The sequence below is a fragment of the Lathyrus oleraceus genome, chromosome 7 (genome assembly GCF_024323335.1).
Source record: "Lathyrus oleraceus cultivar Zhongwan6 chromosome 7, CAAS_Psat_ZW6_1.0, whole genome shotgun sequence".
Lineage (NCBI taxonomy): Eukaryota > Viridiplantae > Streptophyta > Magnoliopsida > Fabales > Fabaceae > Lathyrus > Lathyrus oleraceus.
Genome location: NC_066585.1, coordinates 192,026,196 through 192,038,048, shown reverse-complemented (window position 1 = coordinate 192,038,048; position 11,853 = coordinate 192,026,196).

Below are 11,853 nucleotides of genomic sequence, written 5' to 3'. Positions count from 1 at the left end.
ATTCATTTATGCCCCAGGGAAGCACGGGAGACAGCCAACAGGAAGCCAATTTAGGATCGATCCAAAAAGGCAGACTGAAACAAGACTCATCCTAATGAGGAAAGAACTCAATAGGGACAACCCATCCCGTGTAGGGAGGGAACGGAAGCAACCGTCATCCACGAGGATGTATCTCAGTGGGGAAATGGCAGGAAAGGATAGACACTTTCTGCTTAAGGGGTTGGCTCTACATGGAGAGATCAGACACACCCACATCTACTTGAGGAAAATCTACTGGAGAGATCTGTATCAACAAATAGCAAGAGGCAACAATCAACAGATACACGGCAACAGCTGCAACATGAGTATCCGAATGCTATGATTATGCATGATGAATGTATGATGAATGCTGACAAACAGACATGTAAACACACAGGCCCAGGAATCAACCACCCGGTACTACTCTTCTTCCATAGTAGAAGGTAGTCATGTCAAATTTCATCTCATTTGGACAAGTAGAAGGTAGTCAATGAAAATCAGAAAGGCAAGGCAATTTTGAACATGCTCAAAGAAGTCAACCAAACATGCATCAACTTGAAAAAATCATAAATCAGGGATGGCATATGATAAATGAATGGGACTAAAACCATGGCAAAGCTTAAGATGTCTAGTAATCACATATCAAATTTCATGTCCATCTAATAAAGTATGAGCATTTCACAAAACAAATGGGCACATGCATCACATAAGGTCAACATTTTGGTCAAACAGGGGAGAAAATCTCAAACAAATGGAAAATGCCATAAATAATTCCACAAAAATTCACATACAAACTAGACATATTCAAGCTCCATCATGCAAAAATTCAATCCATTTTGAGGTCAATAGGCATGGCTAAGAAAATCAACAAGTTGCACATCAATGGTGTGACACAAATTGTCACACCCTAATTCAAAAATTCACAACTCACAATCCAGATAAGATAAATTCATAAACTCTACATCAAAATAAACATGAATGTGTCTAGTTTGTGCTCAAAACGTTTCAAGTCCATAGGATAAGTCATGACCATTTCACAAAGGTTTTGGTGGAATGTGCAAGAAATGGATACATGTTACAAACCAATATGCCAAATAAAATCCAATGATCACAAAATTCTGGAAAAAATATGATAAAAAAGTAGAGATCATGATGAAAATAATGCAAAAATTCCCACGAAATTTGGATCAAAGATGATGATGATATGATTTTTGTAAGTTAGAGATCAAAAGTGAAATTAAAATGAAAAGAAATAACTTAATTCCAATAAGCCATGTGCCACGAATGGCATTTTTGTAATTAACAAGGTCACTTATCAAAACACCGCCGTTTTGGGCACGAAAACGAAATGATCTCATTGGCTCATGGAGAAACAGTGACATGCACGCACGTGAACAGTCCAAATTCTGGGCAAGGCAATGTGTTCTAGGGTTTTCGCTACAGTGAACAACATCACCATCTCAAATTCGACTCAACCATAATTTTTTCCAGAAATCACAATTGGATACACAGAAATGATCAGCGAAGCATGACTAACATGAATCCATCATTGATTTTTACTAAAACACAACACAACTCATGAATCGAGCAAGAATAGAATTCATCATCAAACTTCATTTCAGCATATCTCCTAAACTACTCAACCAAATCATGTGATTCGAAGCTTAATGTGCTCAGGGACAAGAGATCTACAAAGTGCATACCATGGTTTTGGAAAAGGTGAGAGTCGAAAATTTACCAAGAGTGAAGAGCAGCTGAGATTTTGATGTTGTTTGCTTGCAAATGCTCAAAACAGGTGAAGGTCCAAGCTCCACAAGGTGAATGGTGAAGTTGGTTTGGCTTGGAACAACTTGAAACAGCTTCAATCAAACTTTGCCATTAATGGAACTTTGAAAAACAGTCGAGCAAAGGTTGGTTACAGTTGGTGAAACCATGTTGGAAAGAGCTCACAATGCTGTTTAGATGGTGAAGCAACAAAGGCAAGGTCCAGTTCTTTGAAGTTTTTTTTTGCAGAAATTGAAAATGGCAAGAAATGAGGTTTTTGAGAGAGTGAGTCGATTCTCTTCTTTCTGTGGCTGCTAGGGTTGCATACTGACCAGAAAATGAGTTTTTATTGCCTGTTTAAGGTTCCCTTAATGAAAGGTTAAGCACACTTAACTTAATGAAGCAAATTGCTAATTGGTCATTTTGGTGCACATGGTGAGGTGTGGTGGTAGGAGCACGAATTTTGGGCCTTCCACAAGTCACAAATAGCATTTTAAATCATTCCCAATTGGCCATTCTGATGGAAAGTGCTTAATTCAAAAATTCAATTTTGTACCACACTTGAAATTTAAACATGATAGTGAAAAAATGCCATTTTGATCCATAGGGTTTTGGTACATGAAAGTTACATTTTTGGAAAGAGGAGGTTAAATATGACTTGTTGGAAAAAACCTCACCAAATTTGGCCAAATGGTTTGAGAGATATGGCCTTTTGAAGTTCAAGAATTTGTGAAAATGATTTGATCATATCTTGCCAACCATACATGGGAATTGAGAGTTCTTGGACTTTTTGGAAATGGGAGAACAAGATATTCAACTTTCATGTTGGGCAAAAATTCATTTGAAGCTTGTATCATGATGTAAGTTTGGGATCAAGAAGTTTCCATTTTTGGCAGTTAAAATTACAGGTCCAGTTTCTATTTTTGGAAATTTTCTGTTTGGCTTCAAATTCTTCACTGATGATGTTTGCCATGATATATGAGGCCTATTTGGACATGAATAAGCTCTCTCAAACCAAATCCATCCATCAAAACCATAAAATCAATCACAGTTGACCAAGTTTGACTTTTTAGGGTTTCTGACTGATTGTGCATGGACTGATGACCTCTGAGCATCCAATCTTTGACCCAAACATTTCAAATGGATCCCCAAGTCATGTGAACATGTTGGACCAACCCTAAGGCCTTAGCTCAATGAAAAACACACTTGCTTGCTTGGTTGACTGATCTCCTAATCAGTTTGACCTAATTCTCCTGATGATCTTGCACTTGGGCAAAAGGGACAATGCAATGCTATGCAGTGGACCATGTTATGCTATGACCTAATATGAGAATGTATGTACAATGATAGGTGCAAATTTGAGGTGCTACAGCTGCCCCTATTCAATCAGCTGGGAACCCGAACGGATGATAGCAATGGCTGTCAGACTTTCAGGGTAAATAGGGATTGAATACTAAGAACCGTAGAAATTTGCACTCTGCTGGGAAAATAATTAAACAACGCCTGTCAGGATCGGCAAAGAAACAGTCTTGAAAGAAAAATCCGTCTGGAACGGAAAAAAGAAATCGGCCTAAATACCGAAACAAAAACGTCGACCTGGATACCAAAATAAATGGTAACACAGGGATAACCGTGGCCTGAGCGCCGCTCGTCAGTCTAAATACTGAGCATCAGTGTATGAGAGATTTGATGTCGATCTGAAACATCGGGAATTGGCCTGAACGCCACCTCGGTCTGAATACCGGAAAATTGGCCTGAGCGCCATAAGTACATCGACCTGATCGTCGGAAACTTCTTCGGTCTGAATACCGGAAAAACATAAGTACATCGACCTGATCGTCGGAAACTTCTTCGGTCTGAATACCGGAAAAACATAAGTACATCGACCTGATCGTCGGAAACTTCTTCGGTCTGAATACCGGAAAAACATAAGTACTTCGACCTGATCGTCGGAAACTTCTTCGGTCTGAATACCGGAAAAAATTGGCATGAGTGCCAAAGCGTGAATTGGTTTGTGTTCCAAAAACACTCAACATCCTGAAGAGGGCTTAGAAAAGCAGTCTTGTTAAAGGATGGACATTCGATTCCACAAGAAATACGAATCTTACTCGATTGGGGAGGACGACTTCGACCCAAGAGCGCATGAGACATATTATCTATAGCCGTCATAACGTAGATAATACACTCGCATGGAAGATTATCCATAACCGGGTTGCAGGTTGTTAAATGAATAATCGACCGAAAACATCCTGAAGAGAGCGAAAGCAAACTTGTTAAAGGATGAACATTCGATTCCACAAGGAATACGAATCTTACTCTGCTGGAGATAACAATCGAAAGATCGACCAAAGAGTGCATGAGATATATTATCTATAGCCGTCAGAACGTAGATAATACACTCGCATGGAAGATTATCCATAACCGGGTTGTAGGTTGTTAAATGAATAATCGACCGACATCATCCTGAAGAGAGCGAAGGCAAACTTGTTAAAGGATGGACATTCGATTCCACAAGGAACACGAATCTTACTCTGCTGGAGATAACAATCGAAAGATTGACCAAAGAGTGCATGAGATATATTATCTATAGCCGTCAGAACGTAGATAATACACTCGCATGGAAGATTATCCATAACCGGGTTGTAGGTTGTTAAATGAATAATCGACCGACATCATCCTGAAGAGAGCGAAGGCAAACTTGTTAAAGGATGGACATTCGATTCCACAAGGAATACGAATCTTACTCTGCTGGTGATAACAATCGAAAGATCGACCAAAGAGTGCATGAGATATATTATCTATAGCCGTCAGAACGTAGATAATACACTCGCATGGAAGATTATCCATAACCGGGTTGTAGGTTGTTAAATGAATAATCGACCGACATCATCCTGAAGAGAGCGAAGGCAAACTTGTTAAAGGATGGACATTCGATTCCACAAGGAATACGAATCTTACTCTGCTGGTGATAACAATCGAAAGATTGACCAAAGAGTGCATGAGATATATTATCTATAGCCGTCAAAACGTAGATAATAACCTCGCATGGAAGATTATCCATAACCGGGTTGTAGGTTGTTAAATGAATAATCGACCGACATCATCCTGAAGAGAGCGAAGGCAAACTTGTTAAAGGATGGACATTCGATTCCACAAGGAATACGAATCTTACTCTGCTGGTGATAACAATCGAAAGATCGACCAAAGAGTGCATGAGATATATTATCTATAGCCGTCAAAACGTAGATAATAACCTCGCATGGAAGATTATCCATAACCGGGTTGTAGGTTGTTAAATGAATAATCGACCGACATCATCCTGAAGAGAGCGAAGGCAAACTTGTTAAAGGATGGACATTCGATTCCACAAGGAATACGAATCTTACTCTGCTGGTGATAACAATCAAAAGATTGACCAAAGAGTGCATGAGATATATTATCTATAGCCGTCAAAACGTAGATAATAACCTCGCATGGAAGATTATCCATAACCGGGTTGTAGGTTGTTAAATGAATAATCGACCGACATCATCCTGAAGAGAGCGAAGGCAAACTTGTTAAAGGATGGACATTCGATTCCACAAGGAATACGAATCTTACTCTGCTGGTGATAACAATCGAAAGATTGACCAAAGAGTGCATGAGATATATTATCTATAGCCGTCAAAACGTAGATAATAACCTCGCATGGAAGATTATCCATAACCGGGTTGTAGGTTGTTAAATGAATAATCGACCGACATCATCCTGAAGAGAGCGAAGGCAAACTTGTTAAAGGATGGACATTCGATTCCACAAGGAATACGAATCTTACTCTGCTGGTGATAACAATCGAAAGATTGACCAAAGAGTGCATGAGATATATTATCTATAGCCGTCAAAACGTAGATAATAACCTCGCATGGAAGATTATCCATAACCGGGTTGTAGGTTGTTAAATGAATAATCGACCGACATCATCCTGAAGAGAGCGAAGGCAAACTTGTTAAAGGATGGACATTCGATTCCACAAGGAATACGAATCTTACTCTGCTGGTGATAACAATCGAAAGATTGACCAAAGAGTGCATGAGATATATTATCTATAGCCGTCAAAACGTAGATAATAACCTCGCATGGAAGATTATCCATAACCGGGTTGTAGGTTGTTAAATGAATAATCGACCGACATCATCCTGAAGAGAGCGAAGGCAAACTTGTTAAAGGATGGACATTCGATTCCACAAGGAATACGAATCTTACTCTGCTGGTGATAACAATCGAAAGATTGACCAAAGAGTGCATGAGATATATTATCTATAGCCGTCAAAACGTAGATAATAACCTCGCATGGAAGATTATCCATAACCGGGTTGTAGGTTGTTAAATGAATAATCGACCGACATCATCCTGAAGAGAGCGAAGGCAAACTTGTTAAAGGATGGACATTCGATTCCACAAGGAATACGAATCTTACTCTGCTGGTGATAACAATCGAAAGATTGACCAAAGAGTGCATGAGATATATTATCTATAGCCGTCAAAACGTAGATAATAACCTCGCATGGAAGATTATCCATAACCGGGTTGTAGGTTGTTAAATGAATAATCGACCGACATCATCCTGAAGAGAGCGAAGGCAAACTTGTTAAAGGATGGACATTCGATTCCACAAGGAATACGAATCTTACTCTGCTGGTGATAACAATCGAAAGATTGACCAAAGAGTGCATGAGATATATTATCTATAGCCGTCAAAACGTAGATAATAACCTCGCATGGAAGATTATCCATAACCGGGTTGTAGGTTGTTAAATGAATAATCGACCGACATCATCCTGAAGAGAGCGAAGGCAAACTTGTTAAAGGATGGACATTCGATTCCACAAGGAATACGAATCTTACTCTGCTGGTGATAACAATCGAAAGATTGACCAAAGAGTGCATGAGATATATTATCTATAGCCGTCAAAACGTAGATAATAACCTCGCATGGAAGATTATCCATAACCGGGTTGTAGGTTGTTAAATGAATAATCGACCGACATCATCCTGAAGAGAGCGAAGGCAAACTTGTTAAAGGATGGACATTCGATTCCACAAGGAATACGAATCTTACTCTGCTGGTGATAACAATCGAAAGATTGACCAAAGAGTGCATGAGATATATTATCTATAGCCGTCAAAACGTAGATAATAACCTCGCATGGAAGATTATCCATAACCGGGTTGTAGGTTGTTAAATGAATAATCGACCGACATCATCCTGAAGAGAGCGAAGGCAAACTTGTTAAAGGATGGACATTCGATTCCACAAGGAATACGAATCTTACTCTGCTGGTGATAACAATCGAAAGATTGACCAAAGAGTGCATGAGATATATTATCTATAGCCGTCAAAACGTAGATAATAACCTCGCATGGAAGATTATCCATAACCGGGTTGTAGGTTGTTAAATGAATAATCGACCGACATCATCCTGAAGAGAGCGAAGGCAAACTTGTTAAAGGATGGACATTCGATTCCACAAGGAATACGAATCTTACTCTGCTGGTGATAACAATCGAAAGATTGACCAAAGAGTGCATGAGATATATTATCTATAGCCGTCAAAACGTAGATAATAACCTCGCATGGAAGATTATCCATAACCGGGTTGTAGGTTGTTAAATGAATAATCGACCGACATCATCCTGAAGAGAGCGAAGGCAAACTTGTTAAAGGATGGACATTCGATTCCACAAGGAATACGAATCTTACTCTGCTGGAGATAACAATCAAAAGATTGACCAAAGAGTGCATGAGATATATTATCTATAGCCGTCAGAACGTAGATAATACACTCGCATGGAAGATTATCCATAACCGGATTGTAGGTTGTTAAATGAATAATCGACCGAAAACATCCTGAAGAGAGCGAAGGCAAACTTGTTAAAGGATGGACATTCGATTCCACAAGGAATACGAATCTTACTCTGCTGGAGATAACAATCGAAAGATTGACCAAAGAGTGCATGAGATACATTATCTATAGCCGTCAGAACGTAGATAATAACCTCGCATGGAAGATTATCCATAACCGGGTTGTAGGTTGTTAAATGAATAATCAACCGACAAGAAAGGCATCGGTACCAGGACTAGGTATGCAAAGATGACCAATCAAAAGAGGATAAAGTTGCTAACTCGGAGCAAGTATCCAAAAAGAAAGGGCAGACCCAATGGGGACAATACTGCTTGATCAAGGCAAGTATCCAAAGGGGAAAGAATATCAATACCGCAAAGAGGGGATTACATCTACCGGTTTGTAGGCAGAAAACCACGGAAAAGTAACCAGTCATCAATAGGATGAGCACAAAGGGTTAACTCTGCTAGGGAAGGAAAGTGGGATTTTACAACTACCAGTTAGTAGGTAGAAAACCACAAAGATAGGACTTACAACTACCGGTTCGTAGGTAGAAGCCAACAAACAGTCTGCTGAGAGACAGAGTGAGAAAAAGGATTTACAACTACCGGGTAGTGGGTAGAAGACCGTAAAGAGAGGACTTACAGCTACCGGTTCGTAGGTAGAGGCCAACAAATTCCGCTGAGGATAAGATGAATGAGTGCCGGTTAGTGAGCGACTATTCATTTATGCCCCAGGGAAGCACGGGAGACAGCCAACAGGAAGCCAATTTAGGATCGATCCAAAAAGGCAGACTGAAACAAGACTCATCCTAATGAGGAAAGAACTCAATAGGGACAACCCATCCCGTGTAGGGAGGGAACGGAAGCAACCGTCATCCACGAGGATGTATCTCAGTGGGGAAATGGCAGGAAAGGATAGACACTTTCTGCTTAAGGGGTTGGCTCTACATGGAGAGATCAGACACACCCACATCTACTTGAGGAAAATCTACTGGAGAGATCTGTATCAACAAATAGCAAGAGGCAACAATCAACAGATACACGGCAACAGCTGCAACATGAGTATCCGAATGCTATGATTATGCATGATGAATGTATGATGAATGCTGACAAACAGACATGTAAACACACAGGCCCAGGAATCAACCACCCGGTACTACTCTTCTTCCATAGTAGAAGGTAGTCATGTCAAATTTCATCTCATTTGGACAAGTAGAAGGTAGTCAATGAAAATCAGAAAGGCAAGGCAATTTTGAACATGCTCAAAGAAGTCAACCAAACATGCATCAACTTGAAAAAATCATAAATCAGGGATGGCATATGATAAATGAATGGGACTAAAACCATGGCAAAGCTTAAGATGTCTAGTAATCACATATCAAATTTCATGTCCATCTAATAAAGTATGAGCATTTCACAAAACAAATGGGCACATGCATCACATAAGGTCAACATTTTGGTCAAACAAGGGAGAAAATCTCAAACAAATGGAAAATGCCATAAATAATTCCACAAAAATTCACATACAAACTAGACATATTCAAGCTCCATCATGCAAAAATTCAATCCATGTTGAGGTCAATAGGCATGGCTAAGAAAATCAACAAGTTGCACATCAATGGTGTGACACAAATTGTCACACCCTAATTCAAAAATTCACAACTCACAATCCAGATAAGATAAATTCATAAACTCTACATCAAAATAAACATGAATGTGTCTAGTTTGTGCTCAAAACGTTTCAAGTCCATAGGATAAGTCATGACCATTTCACAAAGGTTTTGGTGGAATGTGCAAGAAATGGATACATGTTACAAACCAATATGCCAAATAAAATCCAATGATCACAAAATTCTGGAAAAAATATGATAAAAAAGTAGAGATCATGATGAAAATAATGCAAAAATTCCCACGAAATTTGGATCAAAGATGATGATGATATGATTTTTGTAAGTTAGAGATCAAAAGTGAAATTAAAATGAAAAGAAATAACTTAATTCCAATAAGCCATGTGCCACGAATGGCATTTTTGTAATTAACAAGGTCACTTATCAAAACACCGCCGTTTTGGGCACGAAAACGAAATGATCTCATTGGCTCATGGAGAAACAGTGACATGCACGCACGTGAACAGTCCAAATTCTGGGCAAGGCAATGTGTTCTAGGGTTTTCGCTACAGTGAACAACATCACCATCTCAAATTCGACTCAACCATAATTTTTTCCAGAAATCACAATTGGATACACAGAAATGATCAGCGAAGCATGACTAACATGAATCCATCATTGATTTTTACTAAAACACAACACAACTCATGAATCGAGCAAGAATAGAATTCATCATCAAACTTCATTTCAGCATATCTCCTAAACTACTCAACCAAATCATGTGATTCGAAGCTTAATGTGCTCAGGGACAAGAGATCTACAAAGTGCATACCATGGTTTTGGAAAAGGTGAGAGTCGAAAATTTACCAAGAGTGAAGAGCAGCTGAGATTTTGATGTTGTTTGCTTGCAAATGCTCAAAACAGGTGAAGGTCCAAGCTCCACAAGGTGAATGGTGAAGTTGGTTTGGCTTGGAACAACTTGAAACAGCTTCAATCAAACTTTGCCATTAATGGAACTTTGAAAAACAGTCGAGCAAAGGTTGGTTACAGTTGGTGAAACCATGTTGGAAAGAGCTCACAATGCTGTTTAGATGGTGAAGCAACAAAGGCAAGGTCCAGTTCTTTGAAGTTTTTTTTTGCAGAAATTGAAAATGGCAAGAAATGAGGTTTTTGAGAGAGTGAGTCGATTCTCTTCTTTCTGTGGCTGCTAGGGTTGGATACTGACCAGAAAATGAGTTTTTATTGCCTGTTTAAGGTTCCCTTAATGAAAGGTTAAGCACACTTAACTTAATGAAGCAAATTGCTAATTGGTCATTTTGGTGCACATGGTGAGGTGTGGTGGTAGGAGCACGAATTTTGGGCCTTCCACAAGTCACAAATAGCATTTTAAATCATTCCCAATTGGCCATTCTGATGGAAAGTGCTTAATTCAAAAATTCAATTTTGTACCACACTTGAAATTTAAACATGATAGTGAAAAAATGCCATTTTGATCCATAGGGTTTTGGTACATGAAAGTTACATTTTTGGAAAGAGGAGGTTAAATATGACTTGTTGGAAAAAACCTCACCAAATTTGGCCAAATGGTTTGAGAGATATGGCCTTTTGAAGTTCAAGAATTTGTGAAAATGATTTGATCATATCTTGCCAACCATACATGGGAATTGAGAGTTCTTGGACTTTTTGGAAATGGGAGAACAAGATCTTCAACTTTCATGTTGGGAAAAAATTCATTTGAAGCTTGTATCATGATGTAAGTTTGGGATCAAGAAGTTTCCATTTTTGGCAGTTAAAATTACAGGTCCAGTTTCTATTTTTGGAAATTTTCTGTTTGGCTTCAAATTCTTCACTGATGATGTTTGCCATGATATATGAGGCCTATTTGGACATGAATAAGCTCTCTCAAACCAAATCCATCCATCAAAACCATAAAATCAATCACATTTGACCAAGTTTGACTTTTTAGGGTTTCTGACTGATTGTGCATGGACTGATGACCTCTGAGCATCCAATCTTTGACCCAAACATTTCAAATGGATCCCCAAGTCATGTGAACATGTTGGACCAACCCTAAGGCCTTGGCTCAATGAAAAACACACTTGCTTGCTTGGTTGACTGATCTCCTGATCAGTTTGACCTAATTCTCCTGATGATCTTGCACTTGGGCAAAAGGGACAATGCAATGCTATGCAGTGGACCATGTTATGCTATGACCTAATATGAGAATGTATGTACAATGATAGGTGCAAATTTGAGGTGCTACAGCTGCCCCTATTCAATCAGCTGGGAACCCGAACGGATGATAGCAATGGCTGTCAGACTTTCAGGGTAAACAGGGATTGAATACTAAGAACCGTAGAAATTTGCACTCTGCTGGGAAAATAATTAAACAACGCCTGTCAGGATCGGCAAAGAAACAGTCTTGAAAGAAAAATCCGTCTGGAACGGAAAAAAGAAATCGGCCTAAATACCGAAACAAAAACGTCGACCTGGATACCAAAATAAATGGTAAGACAGGGATAACCGTGGCCTGAGCGCCGCTCGTCAGTCTAAATACTGAGCATCGGTGTATGAGAGATT